Source organism: Lampris incognitus, chromosome 2 (genome assembly GCF_029633865.1).
Source record: "Lampris incognitus isolate fLamInc1 chromosome 2, fLamInc1.hap2, whole genome shotgun sequence".
Lineage (NCBI taxonomy): Eukaryota > Metazoa > Chordata > Actinopteri > Lampriformes > Lampridae > Lampris > Lampris incognitus.
This window is the reverse complement of record NC_079212.1, coordinates 145,246,152-145,267,354: the sequence shown is the minus strand read 5'-3', so window position 1 is coordinate 145,267,354 and position 21,203 is coordinate 145,246,152. Positions and strand designations below refer to the sequence as shown.

Here is a 21,203-nt window from a genome sequence, read left to right as displayed (position 1 = left end):
TCCCCATGAAGACCATGTTATTCAAGCTGTTTGTAAAGCACCATCCATCTTCCAACGCTGTGCCGGCAAACATGCCCGACCCTGTTCTGATGCCTGCTCAGCAAGCCCGGCAGGAAAACCCCGGAAGGCTGAATCGGGTCACCTGGACACAGCGCTTACTGACGGAGAGGTTTCATCATCGTCTAAGTCAGTGTTTCTCAACCGGGGGTCCGCGGACCCCTAGTGGTCCGTGGTGTAATTGCAAGGGGTCCGTGAAAATAAAATATCTTTAAAAAAAAGATCCTATGACATTTATAGAAATAGGATTATTTTACTCAAATGTGACTGAGACCTTTATCTACCTAAACTATAAAGGGTAACAGGACTTTTTTCTCTAATTACATCTGTTTCACAAGTGTAATTTATTGTATTTTAATAAGAGATCTCGCTCCCGTTTGCATTGTTAAAAGTTACTGAATACATATTCTGTTTTGTTACATATATCTGAAAGTTACTGAATACATATTCTGTTTTGTTACATATATCTGAAAGTTACGGAATACATATTCTGTTTTGTTACATATATCTGAAAGTTACTGAATACATATTCTGTTTTGTTACATATATCTGAAAGTCACTGAATACATATTCTGTTTTGTTACATATATCTGAAAGTTACTGAACACATATTCTGTTTTGTTACATATATCTGAAAGTTACTGAATACATATTCTGTTTTGTTACATATATCTGAAAGTTACTGAATACATATTCTGTTTTGTTACATATATCTGAAAGTTACTGAATACATATTCTGTTTTGTTACATATATCTGAAAGTTACTGCATAAGAATTCTGTTTTGTTACATATATCTGAAAGTTACTGAATACATATTCTGTTTTGTTACATATATCTGAAAGTTACTGAACACATATTCTGTTTTGTTACATATATCTGAAAGTTACTGAATACATATTCTGTTTTGTTACATATATCTGAAAGTTACTGAATACATATTCTGTTTTGTTACATATATCTGAAAGTTACTGAATACATATTCTGTTTTGTTACATATATCTGAAAGTTACTGCATAAGAATTCTGTTTTGTTAACTATATCTAAGTTACAACTGAGAGCTCTTATTTTTGCCCCAAAGAGTGAATAAATGCTATAATGCAATTTAAAATGCAGTTTCTACTGTTTCTACAAATTGCAACCCCCATCCCCCAAGATCAGGTGGAGGGGTTCTCAGGGTCGATCAAAAATACGCAGGGGGTCCAGGACCCCAAAAAGGTTGAGAACCACTGGTCTAAGTGACCTCTTCAGGCTCAACTGACCGCAGGTGTCCCCACCCTTATAAACCATACAGTGGCATAAGGACCCAAACCAACCACCAGTTTCATGGGAGGATGGCACAACACAGAAGCGCTAAGGGCCCTCACACACCAGGCCGACGGTCAGCCGCCAGCCAACACCAGGCCGTCGGTGAGTGTCTGTGACCCTAGTCGGACCCCTGTCGGCAGATTTTCAGCCGATTCAGCATGTTGAATCGGTGGAGCCCGTCGGTGAGAGGGGTCACTCTGATTGGCTGTTCAGCTTAGCGAATCAGTGCAGAACGTACACGCTAGTTGGCCGTCAGCTGTAGTCTTTGCGGCGTGTTCAAGTGCTACTTTTTGGCCCAGACAGTAGGCGGCGCAACAGTCGGCCTTCGTCGCAGCTAGTCGGTTCGGTGTGTTTGGGCCCTAACGTGTCAGGCCAGGGCTCCACAGTCTCCACCATCTACACAGTCTCCACCATCTACACAGTCTCTACCATCTACACAGTCTACACCAGTGGTTCTCAACCTTTTTGGGGTCCTGGACCCCCTGCGTATTTTTGATCTACCCTGAGGACCCCTCCACCTGATCTTGGGGGAGGGGGGTTGCAATTTGATAGAAACAGTAGAAACTGCATTTTAAATTGCATTATAGCATTTATTCACTCTTTGTAACTTAGATATATGTAACAAAACAGAATTCTTATGCAGTAACTTTCAGATATATGTAACAAAACAGAATTCTTATGCAGTAACTTTCAGATATATGTAACAAAACAGAATATGTATTCAGTAACTTTCAGATATATGTAACAAAACAGAATTCTTATGCAGTAACTTTCAGATATATGTAACAAAACAGAATATGTATTCAGTAACTTTCAGATATATGTAACAAAACAGAATATGTATTCAGTAACTTTCAGATATATGTAACAAAACAGAATATGTATTCAGTAACTTTCAGATATATGTAACAACAGAATTTTTATGCAGTAACTTTTAACAACGCAAACGGGAGCGAGATCTCTTATTAAAATACAATAAATTACACTTGTGAAACAGATGTAATTAGAGAAAAAAGTCCTGTTACCCTTTATAGTTTAGGTAGATAAAGGTCTCAGTCACACTTGAGTAAAATAATCCTATTTCTATAAATGTCATAGGATCTTTTTTTTAAAGATATTTTATTTTCACGGACCCCTTGCAATTACACCACGGACCACTAGGGGTCCGCGGACCCCCGGTTGAGAAACACTGGTCTACACCATCTACACAGTCTCCACCATCTACACAGTCTACACCATCTACACGGTCTCCACCATCTACACAGTCTACACAGTCTCCACCATCTACACAGTCTCCACCATCTACACAGTCTACACCATCTACACAGTCTCCACCATCTACACAGTCTCCACCATCTACACAGTCTACACCATCTACACGGTCTCCACCATCTACACAGTCTCTACCATCTACACAGTCTACACCATCTACACGGTCTCCACCATCTACACAGTCTCTACCATCTACACAGTCTACACCATCTACACAGTCTGCACCATCTACACAGTCTACAACATCTACAGGCCAGTGGCCACTCTTTCAAGGATGAAGATGTGCACATCCTTGATAGGGAGGAACGCTGGTTTGGGCGGGGAGTCAAAGAGGCCATCTATGTGAAGGGGGAATGACTATCCCTGAACCGAGGGGGGGGGGGTAAGAGTACATCTGTCACCATCTTACAATGCTGTGACTGCAACTATTCCCCAGTCCTCTGTGAATAGTACACATGGCCATTGTAACTCTAGTTAATGGTCATGGGAATTTGCGTATGAAACTGATCGTTGTTTTCGGTCGTTATGCCACTGTGTTGTTTATAGGGGTGGGGGCGGCACGGTGGTGCAGTGGTTAGCGCAGTCGCCTCACAGCAAGAAGGTCCTGGGTTTGAGCCCCGGGATAGTCCAGCCTTGGGGGTCGTCCCGGGTTGTCCTCTGTGTGGAGTTTGCATGTTCTCCCCGTGTCTGCGTGGGTTTCCTCCGGGTGCTCCGGTTTCCCCCCACAGTCCAAAGACATGTAGGTCAGGTGACTCGGCAGAACTAAATCGTACCTAGGTGTGTGTGTGTGTGTGTGCGTGTGTGTGTGTGTGTGGGCCCTGTGATGGCTTGGTGGCCTGTCCAGGGTGTCTCCTCACCTGCCGCCCAATGACTGCTGGGATAGGCTCCGGCATCCCTGCGCCCCTGAGAGCAGGATAAGTGGTTTGGATAATGGATGGATGGACGGATGGACACCTGTAGTCAGGTGAGCCTGAAGAGGTCACTTAGATGAGTGACGACACGTGTCCCTCTAGAAACGTTGGGTCCAGATGAACTGATTCACCTCTCTGTGATTTTCCTATCTGCATCACTAAGCATGCATACAGACATCTGGAGAATGTTAATTCAGTACTGTGTACGGCAACAGCCCGCGTGTGTCTGTAGAATACTGTGGTGTTCCCGCTTCAAACTCCAGCAACGTTCTTCACAAGAAGCATGGCCCTCCACATGGCCCGTGATGAATACGGATTCCGTCTTTGTTCCACACTGGCATTAAAAACCGCTGATTGTTTTTCTCCCACAGCGCCATATGCCAGACGCAGTTAAGCAGCGCTACGGCGGCCTGGGCAACAGACTCATAGAGGAGGATAACAAACATGTCTGTGTTTAAAAATTACAGACCAAGAAACCAACGTGGTATGGATAAACTGGCAAGCTCTGCAACGCCAATGAGAGAGAGAGAGAGGGAGAGAGAGAGAGAGAGAAAGGGAGTCATACAGAGAGGGAGAGCGAAAGGGAGAGAGAAGGGAGGGGGAGAGAGAGAGCAAGAGAGAGACAGAGGGGGAGAGAGAGCAAGAGAGACGGAGACAGAGAGAGAGAGAGCGAGCAAGACAGAGGAGGGAGAGAGAGAGGGGGGCGAGAGAGAGTGAGAGAGGGGGAGAGAAAGAGAGTGAAAGAGAGAGGAAGAGCAAGAGAGAGGGAGAGTGAGAGAGGGGGAGAGAAAGAGAGTGAAAGAGAGAGGAAGAGCAAGAGAGAGGGAGAGAGAGGGGGGAGAGAGAGAGCAAGAGAGAGGGAGAGCGAGGGGGGGGGCGAGAGAGAGAGGCTACCTTTCAGTGCTGCCAAAGCGTGGCTAATGCAGATGTACCAGAAGCCACTGCAACACACACACACAGGTAACAGAGACCAGCTCAATGAATAAACACACACACACACACACACACACACACACACACACACACACACCTCTGCGGCCTCATCGCCAGTTCGCCAATAGGAAACTAAAAGGGAGGGGGGGGGATCAGGGCCGTTGTCATGGAAACAGGATCTTTGTGCCAATGCTGCGGGGGAGGTGGACGTAAACACATGGTCGTCATGGTAACCCTTTCATTGCCACCAGCTCCCTGCCCGTCTGTCAATCCATTTCTCTGCCTGTCTGACTGCATGTTGAAGTTTCTGTCCGTCTACACGCTTATCTACCCATCTTTCAGTCTACAGGTTTATCTACCCATCTTTCAGTCTACAGGTTTATCTACCCATCTTTCAGTCTACAGGTTTATCTACCCATCATTCAGTCTACACACTTATCTACCCATCTTTCAGTCTACAGGTTTATCTACCCATCTTTCAGTCTACAGGTTTATCTACCCATCTTTCAGTGTACAGGTTTATCTACCCATCTTTCAGTCTACGCTTATCTACCCATCTTTCAGTCTACAGGTTTATCTACCCATCTTTCAGTCTACACACTTATCTACCCATCTTTCAGTCTACAGGTTTATCTACCCATCTTTCAGTCTACAGGTTTATCTACCCATCTTTGTCTACGCTTATCTACCCATCTTTCAGTCTACACACTTATCTACCCATCTTTCAGTCTACAGGTTTATCTACCCATCTTTCAGTCTACGCTTATCTACCCATCTTTCAGTCTACAGGTTTATCTACCCATCTTTCAGTCTACAGGTTTATCTACCCATCTTTCAGTCTACAGGTTTATCTACCCATCTTTGTCTACGCTTATCTACCCATCTTTCAGTCTACAGGTTTATCTACCCATCTTTCAGTCTACGCTTATCTACCCATCTTTCAGTCTACACACTTATCTACCCATCTTTCAGTCTACATGTTTATCTACCCATCTTTCAGTCTACAGGTTTATCTACCCATTTTTCAGTCTACAGGTTTATCTACCCATCTTTCAGTCTACAGGTTTATCTACCCATCTTTCAGTCTACGCTTATCTACCCATCTTTCAGTCTACACACTTATCTACCCATCTTTCAGTCTACAGGTTTATCTACCCATCTTTCAGTCTACAGGTTTATCTACCCATCTTTCAGTCTATACGCTTATCTACCCATCTTTCAGTCTACAGGTTTATCTACCCATCTTTCAGTCTACACACTTATCTACCCATCTTTCAGTCTACGCTTATCTACCCATCTTTCAGTCTATACGCTTATCTACCCATCTTTCAGTCTACACACTTATCTACCCATCTTTCAGTCTACATGTTTATCTACCCATCTTTCAGTCTACAGGTTTATCTACCCATCTTTCAGTCTACACACTTATCTACCCATCTTTCAGTCTACAGGTTTATCTACCCATCTTTCAGTCTACACACTTATCTACCCATCTTTCAGTCTACAGGTTTATCTACCCATCTTTCAGTCTACACACTTATCTACCCATCTTTCAGTCTACATGTTTATCTACCCATCATTCAGTCTACAGGTTTATCTACCCATCTTTCAGTCTACACACTTATCTACCCATCTTTCAGTCTACACACTTATCTACCCATCTTTCAGTCTACAGGTTTATCTACCCATCTTTCAGTCTACACACTTATCTACCCATCTTTCAGTCTACAGGTTTATCTACCCATCATTCAGTCTACAGGTTTATCTACCCATCTTTCAGTCTACGCTTATCTACCCATCTTTCAGTCTACAGGTTTATCTACCCATCTTTCAGTCTATACGCTTATCTACCCATCTTTCAGTCTACAGGTTTATCTACCCATATTTCAGTCTACACACTTATCTACCCATCTTTCAGTCTACAGTTTATCTACCCATCTTTCAGTCTACAGGTTTATCTACCCATCTTTCAGTCTACACACTTATCTACCCATCTTTCAGTCTACAGTTTATCTACCCATCTTTCAGTCTACAGGTTTATCTACCCATCTTTCAGTCTACAGGTTTATCTACCCATATTTCAGTCTACACACTTATCTACCCATCTTTCAGTCTACAGGTTTATCTACCCATATTTCAGTCTACACACTTATCTACCCATCTTTCAGTCTACACGCTTATCTACCCATCTTTCAGTCTACACGCTTATCTACCCATCTTTCAGTCTACAGGTTTATCTACCCATCTTTCAGTCTACACGCTTATCTACCCATCTTTCAGTCTACAGGTTTATCTACCCATATTTCAGTCTACACGCTTATCTACCCATCTTTCAGTCTACAGGTTTATCTACCCATCTTTCAGTCTACACGCTTATCTACCCATCTTTCAGTCTACAGGTTTATCTACCCATCTTTCAGTCTACACGCTTATCTACCCATCTTTCAGTCTACAGGTTTATCTACCCATCTTTCAGTCTACACACTTATCTACCCATCTTTCAGTCTACACGCTTATCTACCCATCTTTCAGTCTACACGCTTATCTATCCACCTTTCAGTCTACAGGTTTATCTACCCATCTTTCAGTCTACAGGTTTATCTACCCATATTTCAGTCTACAGGTTTATCTACCCATCTTTCAGTCTACAGGTTTATCTACCCATCTTTCAGTCTACGCTTATCTACCCATCTTTCAGTCTACAGGTTTATCTACCCATCTTTCAGTCTACGCTTATCTACCCATCTTTCAGTCTACATGTTTATCTACCCATCTTTCAGTCTACACGCTTATCTACCCATCTTTCAGTCTACACGCTTATCTACCCATCTTTCAGTCTACAGGTTTATCTACCCGTCTTTCAGTCTACACACTTATCTACCCATCTTTCAGTCTACAGGTTTATCTACCCATCATTCAGTCTACAGGTTTATCTACCCATCTTTCAGTCTACATGTTTATCTACCCATCTTTCAGTCTACACGCTTATCTACCCATCTTTCAGTCTACATGTTTATCTACCCATCTTTCAGTCTACATGTTTATCTACCCATCTTTCAGTCTACATGTTTTTCTACCCATCTTTCCATACACATGTTTTTCTGTCTTTCCCCATCTGTCTCTGGTCCACTGTTTGAGCAGATTGTTCAGTTTTGTCTCTTTTTGTGATGTAAACCTGCTTGTGAGGCTTAAAGAAACACCTTGTTTTTAGTCCTGCTAACCTGGTTTGTAGTCCTGCTACACCTGGTTTGTGGTTCTCACTGCCAGAGGGAAGGACAAGTCAGAGAAACCAGATTTCAGCTTTAACTTACACAATCCTGCTCAATTTCTTCCTTCACCTGTGCCCCCTCAACAGCGAGGGAGGGAGGGTCAGAGGTCAGGTACAGAATAGCACCCATGGCGCTCGTAGATGAGCGGTGCCTTGCTCAAAGACACACGGGCAATGTTTGCTTTCGGGCTGTTTGAACCTGCTGCACTACCATGCTGCTCCCATTCACGTCCATTTCAAATGTATCAACATACTGACTGATTGGACACTTTTACTTATTTCAACAATTTTTAAACATTTATGCAAAACAAGTTTTTTTATTGTGTTTTCACCGATGGAAACCTCACTCTTCTTTTAATTATCTATTTCTATGGGTTCTGTCTGGTTTAGCTGCATCACCCCCCCCCTTTCTCCCCAGTTCTAACCAGCCAGCCGTCCTGGTCGCTGCTCCACCCCCTCTGCTGATCCGGGGAGGGCTGCTTCTTTTCACCCGAAAGTGAGGAGTTTCACCTGACAGTGAGGCGTTTCACCAGGGGGACGTAGCATGTGGGAGGATCACGCTATTCCCCCAAGTTCCCCCCGAACAGGCGCCGCGACCGAACAGAGAAGGCGCTAGTGTGACCAGGGCACATACCCACATCTGGCTTCGCACCCGCAGACACAGCCAATTGTGTCTGTAGGGATGCCTGACCAAGCTGGAGGTAACACGGGGATTCGAACTGGCGATCCCCGTGCTGGTAGGCAACAGAATAGACCGCTATGTCACCCAGAACTACATCGCTTTTATTTGAATCATTCCATCTTATTGTGTCACTATATCTTCACACTTTTGTGAAGGTTTAATTCTTTGTTTTTAGTTTTTGCTGAATATTTTCTTCAGTTATCCATTTTTTTCTTTTCTTTTTTTATCTTTGCACTTTCATTTAAAATAAACGCGTCATCACATTTTAATGTATGAAATGTGCTATACAAATAGTTTAATTGACGTGAAGTGAGACAAAAAGACAAATACAAAGAAGCAGAATGACAGCATACCGTACAGCAGTCACAGCACACACCAACAATGTAACGCCACATCAAAGGAAAAGAAAAGGACAGAAAAGAAAAAAGGAAAGGGCTGAAAAGAAAAAAAGGAAAGGGCTGAAAAGAGTAAGGCAACTAAACAGAAATGAGGCAAACAAACTGAAGAGCAGTGGTTTATGGGTGGTGAGCTATCCTAAAAACCTGCTGAACATTCCAGAATGGTCGACCTTAACGTGATCACTTCCCTCTAAATAAACCCTCCAGAGGAAGTTCACATTACCATCTATGGTAGACCTCAGACAGACCGTCCTTTGATGGCGCCTTTAAACAGACAGTAATCTGGCTGTTTATCTGGCTGTTTATCCGGGTTTAGGCACATGACCTCTCAAAATCAGAAGCTCTGGAGAACTTTGCCTGTTTTCCTCTGCGGCGCCAAACGGGGCCTGTCGAGGCTTAATCTGTGTCATATTGGGCTCCAACCAGGTCTACCAAGAACACTTCAGTCTGGTTTTCAGTAATAGGGCTAAAACAAACGGCAAGAGAGGATTTTAAAGGATAGATACCCTTTGAAAAGCCGGGTCAAGCGGTGGTCCATGTCCAAAATCTACAAAATGAAGCTAGTGAGTTAAACATCATAACTGATATGTATGATGGAGAAAAAAAAAACGATGAAAAGAAAACCCAGGTTGTTTAAAAAGAAATCAGAAATATCCTTGAGCTATTGTCCTTGTTTCCTGCAAGGCCAAACAGGGTCTACCAGGGTCAAGGTAGCACGGTGTTCCCGCAGTCTGACCACATGAGACCTACTGGTACCAACGTTTCGGTTTCAGACAGGTAAACAAGACAAACAGGACTAGCTATGGATACCACACTACTCTGCTTTTCACGAGAGGGGTAAGAAGGGCCAACCAGAAGTAAGTCATGCCCTACAAGGGCATAATATCCCCTGATCCAAACTGCCTTTTTTAAATATTCATACAGAGAGGAGACGCCTTCTCGTTTGGGCTCACTGTTGTTTCAAGTAAACATGTGTCTTCAGACCGAAGACAAAAAAAAAAAAAAGAAAGAAAGATGATTTGTTCGAATTTCCCGGGCAAAGCACATTCAGTAAAATATAAAATTATTAAGGACACCAGCGTTAAACTAGGCCACTCACACCGCAGTCCGAGTCATGGCTCGCCAAGTAGGCCACATTTACATGAGGCCACAAATTTCACCTGACCTACACAAGCTTTACTCTTCACTGAGCTTCATAAATGGCAATTTGGAATCTATATTCTGTTCCTGGCTGTTCTGATGACCTCATTTCCCCTCTGGGATCTCTTAAAGGGTAATTCTGGTCATTTTAAATCTGGGCCCTATTTTCCCAACAATTGGGGTCTAAATGACTAATAGGGACAAACATTTTTGGAATTGGTCCAGCACTGTGTGACAACGCTTCAGCCGGCAGCCGCAAAACGGGCTGCGATGTGATCGTCGGGGGCAAGTGTACGCGTCAAAGTACGCCCACTAAAAGTGCTATTTTTTGCCAATGACAGACTCAGATTGTTATTACAAGTGTCTGACAACATTATGGAGAGGATCCCTACAGAGTTAGACCCATTTCTTTATGTTTCGCTTCTTCCCATCTCTGTTGTAACATCCCTTTTACTGCTCCTACTACTTGCGCACGGGGGCATGGTTTCAGATGTTTAAAAGAAAAAAAAAAAAGAAGTCACACCAAATCTTATCAGAGCCGACTCTTCATTTGAGGTAGCATAGCCTGAGACAGAGGAACTGCTAGCAATCATTTATTTCCAGTCTCATTTCATCTCATCTCATCATCAGCCGCTTCTCCGGGGTCGGGTCGTGGTGGTATCAAGCTAAGAAAGTAACTCCAGATGTCCCTCTCCCCAGCAACGCCCTCCAGCTCCTCCTGGGGGATCCCAAGGTGTTCCCAGGCCAGATTGGACATGTAGTCCCTCCAGCGAGTTCTGGGTCTACCCCGGGGTCTCCTCCCAGTTGGACGTGCCCAGAAAACCTCTAAAGGAAGGTGCCCAGGAGGCATCCTAATCAGATGCCCAAACCACCTCAACTGGCTCTTTTCGACGTGAAGGAGCAGCGGCTCTACTCCGAGCTCCCTCCTCATGTCTGAGCTCCTCACCCTATCTCTAAGGCTGAGCCCAGACACTATTTCCAAAGTCATGGCTGAATATTTAGCTGATTTCGACAATGTGGCTGAGGCATTTGGATTTGATGACTGCCCATATCTATTTGAGCTAGAGTATATGGATGAAGAGCTCCTAGAAATTGAAGAGAGGATGAAGAGACAGAGAGAGGGGCAATGTTGGCCAATGTTCAAAATTGTGGACAATTTGTTACGGGAATAGTCAGTGGTACTGTCTGTAATGTGACTTCCTGGATATTAAATGTTCATCTGCAACTTTCTGTAGTGGTCCCAGTAATACGTGTTGTTAAAATGTACTGAAGCAGAGAGAGAGAAAAAAAAAAGAGGTTATAAATGCAGTTGCAAGAACAACACTTTCCACTCATATCTTGGGATGTTTGATTTGAAAGAGAACTTAATGTAAGTATAGTTATTCTAATTAACTTTGTTAATGCTGATATGTTTCTATCTGCAGATATCTCTCATGTTTCTAAGACTGACTCTGGATTGACCGGCGAATTCACAAAGAATGGATTGTGGACACTGAAAGAACCATGAATTGCACATCACTTGCAACCGCTATCTGCCCCATCTCAAGGTCCGATTCACAAAAGATATTGTGCAAATGATATTACAGCGCAAACATGTCCATAAAGTTTCTCAGCTGAGTGCAATTAGCCCTTGTTTTGTTTCTGATTGCAACTGACTGATCCAAAGTCCTGCTCCCTTGGTTATTGTTGCTAGGTCGGACAAGCTTGACAAAAAGGAACATGGCGACGCGGCCGACGTCGGTTCTGTTTAGCTGGGTGCTGCAGTGTGTATTAAATAGTTTCTGGGCATCAGGCAATATAGCTTCAAGAAGCTGCCAGCAAGGACTACAGTATGGGATGGAAGGATATGGTCACAATGTTAAATTTATGATCATAACAAAACGACGGGAATTGAGGCCAACTCATTCCGGTCTCGGTGAAAAAGGGAGAAGCCACACATTCTTTGTGTAGAGATGTAGGATGACAAGACCATCAGTCAACATTGCTCCCGCAATGGCTGATAACTCTTACTAAGGTAACTTTTCCTGTTGGGATGCTAGATGTCATGTACGTCCACATAAATTACACCAAAAATGAATTCAGGGCAGCGTGTAACTTTACAGAGATAATATAAATAAAGTAACATTAGCCTTGATCTTTTCTGGCTAACTCATGTCATCTTAAAAATATGTCAGCAACCAACCTATCTGTCCTTTTCCAAGTCTCTTTAATGTTACCACAGAAATTGGAAGGAAGCAAACCTGGCTGACTTTGGTGGTCTGACATTTAGGCTAACTCCCCTTGATGTAGCTATATATTAGCAAGCTAGTTAGCTAGCGTTTTGCTAACATTAGTCAACTTAAGATGTGACTATATACAATGTAATGTGTCCGTGAAGATTGTGAAACCGATGTAATGCGACTTTATATAGTAATGTTACCTTTGAGCAGACCTAGGTGTCCTTGGTGATGGACGATGAGACTCGTGCTCTTAAGCGGGCCTGCAGGAGACTGGAACGTAAATGGCGAAAATCAAAATTGGAAGTTTTTTACCTAACTTGGCATGAGTGTTTCTTGAAATCCAAGCTTGTGTTATCTGCTGCAAAATCAGCGTATCTCTCTCACTGAATTAATATTAATAAACATAATCCCAGATTTCTCTTTGACACTGTAGCTAAATTTACTAAAAAAGCAGCCGTCTATTAGCTGCTCACCATTCACTGCCCATGGGTTTCTAGTCTTTTTCTGCAATAAGGTTGATGAGATCATAAACAAAATGTGTTCTTCAATGCCAGCTACTACTGCAGATCCTGTCTTACCAAATTCATATCTACAGTTAAGGTCAAAATTATTAGCCCCCTTTATGAAATCAAACAAAACCCTTAACTTTTCAATGGAAATGACCATAACCAAAAGTGTTTATAGTTTAAGTGCTTCCAAAAGAACAAAGACAAAATCTCCACTAAGCTTGATTAAGATATTTTACTGATGTGCTGAATTGAAACAAGAAAAAACAAAAATGATAAAGCCAAAATGATTAGCCCTCTGACAACTAATAGTCAATAGTGTAACCTTTCTGACTCACAACTGACAACAACCTCTTATGGTAGTTCCTAACTAGGTTGGCACGTGTCTCTTGAGGGATCTTAGCCCATTCTTCCATAGCAAATTGTTCCAGCTCACCCAAATTGCGTGGTTTTCCAGCATGGACATTAAACTGCTCTGACCAGAGTAGTGAATGATCTATTACTAGCGATGTACTCTGATTCCATTTCTGTGATTCTACTACTGGACCTTAGTGCAGCCTGTGACACCATAGAGCACTGTATACTATTAGACAGATTAAATTATAATTTTGGTGTCTCTGGCTTAGATCGCTCTTGGTTTAAGTCCTACTTATCTGGAAGAACACATTGTATCTGTTATAGTAATACGACATCAAAATTCTCTGATGTTAAATATGTGTACCCCAGGGCTGTTCTTGGCCCTCTACTTTTCTCTCTTTATATTTCACCTTTTGGCCAAACTATACACAGTTATGGAGTAAATTTCCATTGCTATGCTGATGATACTCAGCTGTATGTGCCTATAAGGGCTGATGATCATACACAAATGACTAATTTAGAGGCCTTCTTGGTTGCTGTAAATGGCCTGCATTTATATAGCACTTTTCTAGTCTACCAACCACTCAAAGCGCTTTACAGTGTATGCCTCACATCCACCCATTCCCATGCACATTCATACACTGATGGAGGGGGCTCTCATGCAAGGTGCCAACCTGCTCATCAGGAGCACTTAAGGGTTCCGTGCCTTGCTCAAGGACACTTCGACACGCTCTCTGCAGGAGCTGGGGATCGAACCAACAACCGTCCGATTACTAGATGGCCCGCTCTACCTCCTGAGCCATGCCGCCCCCTGCTGTAAAAAATTGGATGTCACTAAACTTTCTGCTTTTCAATTCGGATAAAACTGAGATGCTGGTCATTGGCCCTGCTAGACACAGACACCAATTTGATTAAATAACGATAACATTCGACAACTCTGTGATTTCAGCCGGAAATCGTGGGTGTTACATTCGATCCCAGCCTTTCCTTTGATAAGCACATTAAAGAAATCACCAAGACTGCCTTTTTTCACTTATGTATCATAACTAAAATTCAGTCTTTCCTGTCCATGGCTGATTCAGAGACTCTAATACATGCATTTGTTTTATCCAGACCTGATTACTGTCATGTTCTGTTTTCAGGTCTGCCACATGCTAGTACTAAAAGTCTTCAGATGGTTCAGAATGCCGCAGCTAGAATCCTAACTAAATCTAGGAAATTTGACCATAATACACCAATTCTTGCCCCCCCCCCTTACTGGCTTCCTATCCATGTTAGATCAGACTTCAAGGTGCTTCTGCTGACTTATAAAATCCTAAATGGGCTTGCCCATCTTACCTGTCTGATCGCCTTAAACCGTACATTCTATCTCGAGCTCACCACTCTTAAAATACAGGGCTCCTGTGTGTACCCAAAGTTAAAAAGAAGTCAGCTTGTGGCAGGGTCTTTTCCTATCGGGCCCCGTTCTTGTGTAATAACCTGCCTGCTGCCATCAGACAATCAGTCTGCTGAGTCCTTTAAATCCAAACTGAAAATTCAACTTCTTTGCCTTATCATACAATCAGTTGCCTTTAAATTGGGTACTTCACAACTTGTACTGCACGACGGGTCGGTTTCTGTCTCAATGACTTTATCAAGCACAGTTCTGCCGACGAGATTATAGAGCATAGATTATTGACTATTGCAAACTGTTCTCTTCTCTCATATGTCTTTTCTCTCTCTCTGAATGACGTCTTCTCCTTTCTCTTCTTCTGTGTGTGTGAATGGTGTGATGTGGGTCTCCCTTGTGTGCACGTGCAGTATGTCCTCCTCCCAGGTCTCCATGGTAATGGTGGTCACCACCTGGACACTGCTTGGCATCCCCCTCATCACATTTTCTTTTTATATAACTTATAAATACATATAATTTTTTCATCCTGTTTTAATGTTATATGCTTCTCTCACTGAGACATGTGACTTTTTTTTTTTGTCTACATGGTTGTACCGGTCACATGGCTTGGATCCTGGGCTGTTCCACTGGCGTCTGGACACTGCTTGGTATCCTCATCATCATATATAATTCCATTATCCTCTTTCAATGTTGTATTATGTAAATTTGGTAAACACAACATCCATTGCACACTGTCCATCTTGGGAGAGAGATCCCTCCTCTGCTGCTCTCCCTGAGGTTTCTTCATGTTTTTTCTCCCTGTTTAAAGGTTGTTTTTTTTTTTTTAAGGGAGTTGTTCCTTATCCGGTGTGAGGGTCTAAGGACAGAATGTTGTGTTGCTGTAAAGGCCGTTGAGGCACATTTGTAATTTGTGATATTGGGCTATACAAATAAAATTGACTTGACTATTTCCCAGTAAGAAATGCCATTTACCCAGGACAGGATTTACCAGGTGCAGCATCAGCAGTAATGCAGTTGTTGTACCGGACCGTTGTGGTGAAGAGGGAGCTGAGCCGGAAGACAAAGCTCTCAATTTACCAGTCAATCTTCGTTCCAACCCTCACCTATGGTCATGAGCTTTGGGTGGTGACCGAAAGGGTGAGATCGCAGATGCAAGCGGCTGAAATTAGTTTCCTCCGTAGGGTGTCTGGACTCAGCCTTAGAGATAGGGTGAGGAGCTCAGACATCTGGAGGGAGCTCGGAGTAGAGCTGCTGCTCCTTCACGTTGAAAGGAGCCAGTTGAGGTGGTTCGGGTATCTGACTAGGATGCTTCCTGGGCACCTTCCTTTAGAGGTTTTCCGGGCACGTCCAACTGGGAGGAGACCCCGGGTTAGACCCAGAACTCGCTGGAGGGACTACATGTCCAATCTGGCCTGGGAGCGCCTTGGGATTCCTCAGGAGGAGCTAGAGGGCGTTGCTGGGGAGAGATACATCTGGAATGCCCTACTTAGCTTGCTGCCACCACGACCCCACCCCGGAAAAGCTGCTGATGATGAATGAATGAATGCATCTCTCCAATCCCTCTTCTGTAGTCATTAAGCACTTATTAATTAATTTTACACTAGCTACTAGAGCATATAGCAAAGACACTTTATTGCACATTATTTCATGGATAAATCAGCTGTTATACTAGAACAATAACAAACTTCAAGACCTTTCCTGTCTCACCTTGCTCCACTGTCCTTTCATTTACCCCGCTGTACAGGAAAAAAACAAAAACCATCAGCAGACACACTTAAAGGTAAACTGGGAGCTAAAATTAGCCACAAAGCCAATTCCAGCTCAGTAATCATCTGTTCCACTCTCATCTATCACCACAACTGATGCCAACACACACACACACACACACACACACACACACACACACACACACACACACACACACACACACACACACACACACACACACACGGTTCAATTTTTACACGACTGACTTACATGCACACACAATAGTGTCCCTCTTACATACACACAATCTTTCTCAGTCACATATACATACACATTGCCAAGTTTCATGGCCCAATGTGCTTATGTACAAACACACACAAAGTCTCTCCTTCCTTTCAAAGATGGAGAGAGAAAAGACAAGAGACCGTGCAACAGAAAGAAAGAGAGACGGACAAAAGAGAGAGGAAGGGAGAGACAGAAAGAGAGTGTGTTCAGTGACGTGTTGCAGTATAAAAGCTGAAGGAGGCCAACTGCAATCACATTGACTATGAATCAATAATACTGCTTCACAACCACCAACACAGAGACAGTCACTCTCTCTCTCTCTCACACACACACACACACACACACATACACACACACGAGTGCATGTGCACACAATCAACACTGCAGTCGCACCAATGCTACTGCCAACTCGCAGCTAAATCATACAGCATCACAGAAGCGTTAATGCTAATGCTAGGCTAAAAAATGTCTCCTCTGCAAGCCGAGTTAGCATATGCTACTGTTAGCGAGGTTCACTCCCTTGTTTAGCATCGACAGTTATCTAAGACATCGAGGCTACATTAGCGCTGCGTTATTTACACCATAATACAACATAATATTATAAACCTATTCTTGGTTTCACTACAGCTAATGTATTCATTTAGTGCCTCACTGAGTGGTAACTGTAAATCTGTTTAACAACATCGGGTACTTTGTCCACTCAACACCTATAGCACGTCTATCCATTGGACTGTATAAAAAAAGATGGGCATAGCGCCTGTGACGTCAACCACTGGTTTCTGAAGGGCTATTTTGAGGCCTAAATTTTGGCTTTATGCTCGCCGCCATGTGTTATAACATCACATTGGCCTTGATGCCTTTTCCTCCCTGCGAACAGTACATCAATTGTTATGTGAGGTATTTGAAAGATGTCACTGTTCTATTATTAGGAGTTCAAGCCAGAAGGGCTGAAACCTTATTGTTTTTTATGCTGGTTTATTAGTTTTATTCTTCAGCGAGGACAGAGGTGGCAAAGGCATAGGAAAAAGGAAAAAGGAAAAGGCATATGGCGAGTTGTATGAGAGGCTGGACAGTAAGGAAGTAGAAAAGGACTTGTACCGATTGTCTAGACAGAGGGACCAAGCTGGGAATGATGTGCAGCCGATTAGGGTGATAAAGGATACAAATGGACATGTGCTGACAATCGAGGAGAGTGTGTTGAGAAGTTGGACGGAGTACTCCGAAGGGCTGATGAATGAAGAAAATGAGAAAGAGCGAAGGTTGGAGCAAGAATCAAGAAGAACTTTGTCATTTTGCCAAGCACAACAAAATTAAAGGTGTGTAAACCTCAAAATGGTGCAGACATAAAAGAGATCATGCTGAAGAAAAAGAGAACATGTTGAAGGGCTTTTTTGTCAGCTTTGGTGCAGCTGCTGGACCAAGCTGTCACGCAGTTTTTTAGGATGCATCTATAAAAGTTAACAAGCAGTTAACTTGTTGTGTCTTACCTACCACCGCTGAGGTGTTTTCAGCCCAGGAGGGGTCCTCTGTGATGGTGACCCCCAGGAACCTGAAGCTGGGGATTCTCTCCACAGCCTCTGTATTGATGTGGACAGGACTGTGTGTGATCTTTTTAGAAGTCCTGAAGTCCACGATAATCTCCTTGGTCTTTTTGGTGTTTAAGACCAGTTTGTTGTTGTTAGCATACCATGTTGTCAGGTTCTGAACCTCCTCCCTGTATGTGGCTTCGTCGTTGTCCGATATCAGATCAGATATCATCAGATCGATGACTGTCATATCATCCGCAAACGTTAGTGTTTGAGTTGTAGATGGGTTGGCAGTTGTGTGTGAACAGTGCATAAAGGAGGGGGCTCAGCACACAGCCCTGGGGAACGCCGGTGCTCAGGATGAGGGTGGAGGATGTGTGCTTGCCCAGTCTTATACTCTGGGGGCGGGTCATGAGGAAGTTCAGTAACCAACTGCATTTGGAGGGAGTCAGTCCTAGTGTGAGGAGTTTGTCGACCAGCTTGTTTGATATGATGGCGTTAAACAACAAGCTTTAATCCACAAAGAGCATCCTGACCTAGGGTGTGGGGTCTTTCCAGGTGAGAGAGAGGGTTGTATTGAGAGCCACACAGATGGCATCCTCAGTCACTCTGTTTGCCCACCAGGCAAACTGGTGTTGGTCTTGATCAGCTGGGACCGTATCTTTGATGTGGGTGGGTACCAGTCGTTCAAGGCATTTTGAAATGACAGGGGTGAGAACGACTGGCCGATAGTCATTGGAAAAGGGTACCACAGGTTTTTTGGGAACAGGCACGATGGTGTTGGATTTGAGGCATACGGAGACTATACATAAGGATAGAGAGAGGTTGAAAATGTGTGTGAATACCTCTGCTCACTGGTCAGCACAGGCCTGGAGTACACGCCCTTGTACACCATCATGCCCTGCTGTTTTCCATGTGTTGATGCTGCGGAGGGTCCACCGAACCTCGGGAGTGTGCAGAATAAGGGTCTGTGGGTTTCCTAACAGTTTGAAACCGACTGGAGGTTGGTTATTGTCTTTGTCAAACCGAGCAAAGAAGTAGCTCAGTTCCACCGCTAGGTTGGCAGTGTTATTGGCTAGTGTATGCTGTGTGTTATTTTTCCTTTCATAATCTGTGATGGCCTGGAGGCCTTTCCACATTCTCCGTGGGTTGGAGTTACTGTTGAAGTCCTCCTCTATTTGTAGTTTGTTATTGCATATCTGATACCTCTCTTAAGGTTCACTCTGGCGACGCCGTAGGCCAAAGTGTCTCCTGATTTAAAGGCCATGTCTCTTGCTCTCAGCAGCCATTTCACTTCGCTGTTCATCCATGGTTTCTCATTTGGGTACACTTGGATCCTTTTGCTAACAGTGACATTGTCCATGCAGTAGTTAATGTATGACACTACAGATGAAGTGTACCCCTACAGGTCTGTCTGATGGGCAAATATATTCCATTCTGTGTATTCAAAACAGTCCTGGAGTTGACAGATGGCTCCTTCACGCAAAACTTTAACTGGTCGGCTTAGCACTGATAGCAAGGGCTTTGTGTGCTGGGACAAGAAACAAAGAGGTGGTCTGACTGTCCAAGGTGGGGGCGGGGTATGGCCTTTTAAGCACCCTTTATGTTAGTATAGACATGATCTAAGGTGTTTTTCCCCCAGGTTGTGCATTTGACATGTTGGTACGATCTGGGAAGAACATTTCTGAAGTTTGTTTGGTTGAAGTCCCCAGCAATGATGAAAACTCCATCAGGATGTGTGTTGCATTGTTTACTGATGGCGTCACGCATGTGTACAAGTCCTAGTTTAGCATTAGTCTGTAGTGGTATGTATACTCCCTTGACAACAACAACTGTATATTCCCTGAGCAAGTGAAACAGTCAGCACTGAAGCATTAGATATTCCAGGTCCTGAGAGCAGATTTCATTGATTGTAGTCTTGTTCGTGCACCATCTTTCATTTGTGTAAACACAAAGTTCACCGCCTGATTTCTTACCAGAATCAGATGTTCTGTTGGCGCGATGGAGTGAGTGGCCTGCTAGCTCAACTGCGACAACTGGTATGTTGTGATTCAGCCACATCTCCATGAAAATCAGAAAACAGCTGTCCTTTGTAGTTCTCTGTGTAGGGATAGTCCGAGAAAAACACTAGGGAGAGTATCAAAGGTTGAATCAGTTCATCTGGATACGTTTATTGACAGATACATTTCAGCACTCAACGAAGTAACATCTTCAGTCTGTGACCATTGATCATGTGTACAATTCACAGAGGATTAGGAATTGTTGCAATCAATGCATTGTAAGATGGCGACAGATGTATACTGATCGAAACCAACGACCAGTTTCATGATCAAATATGGGTGTGCCCATTAACTAGTTTCAATGGCCATGTGTACTATTCACAGAGGGTTGGGGAATAGTTGCAATCACAGCATTGGAGGATGGCAACAGATGTACTCTGTCGCCATTTTACAATTCTGTAATTGCAACAATCCCTAATCCTCTGTGAATAGTACAAATTATCAATGGTCACACCCATATTTGCATATGAAACTGGTTGTTGGTTTCGGTCGTTAGGCACTATAGAGGGTATGCATTGATGTCACTTTCCCATTGGAACACGCCCCCTCAAGTTGCAGTGAGTGGCAAATCAAACCGCAACATGACGATCGGCAGTCTGTAAGATGATAACTCCGATTTCATGTGAACTCTATTAGTGCAGTCTATCGCACAACAGCTCTTTCCCATTTTCGCACAAGCTACACGCTGCCACTCGGTCTTTTCTTTCTGCCACTCAAAGCACATTTCCACTGTGAATTCCGCATCTGTGACATCACGTGCATACCCTCTATATTGTATTGTATTGTTTATAAGGGTGGGGATATCTGCAGTCAATTTAGGCAGAAGCTGTCACTTAGCTGAGTGATGAAATGTATCTGTCAACAAACGTTGTATCCAGATGAACTGATTCAACCTTCTTGATTTTCTAACCTGGATTATTAAGCATGCATCAAGATACTAGGGAGAGGAGTTTTGTATGATGGAGCAACTCTTAGCCAGGCTAGCAAACGAGCTCGCTTACCACGCTTCTGTTTCCTCTCCCTGCGCCATCTGCACTGCCTCCCCCCTGGGGATAGGGATTCACGTTAGACCCAGTGGTCTGAGAATCTCCTGCGGTATTGTTTTTGAGTTGAAAGTGTTCTGTACAATCCATGCCAATCTTTCAAAGTTCTTGGCGACTGCGGAGAATGCTCGCCCTCATTTTCT

The 21,203-nt window shown here is 43.5% G+C and overlaps 1 protein-coding gene across 1 annotated transcript in view; it reads right to left on the bottom strand.

Moving 5' to 3' along the window:
- chd6 (chromodomain helicase DNA binding protein 6) overlaps positions 1-21,203 on the bottom strand; it is a 168,807-nt gene that overhangs the window by 99,807 nt on the left and 47,797 nt on the right. The window lies entirely within an intron of this gene.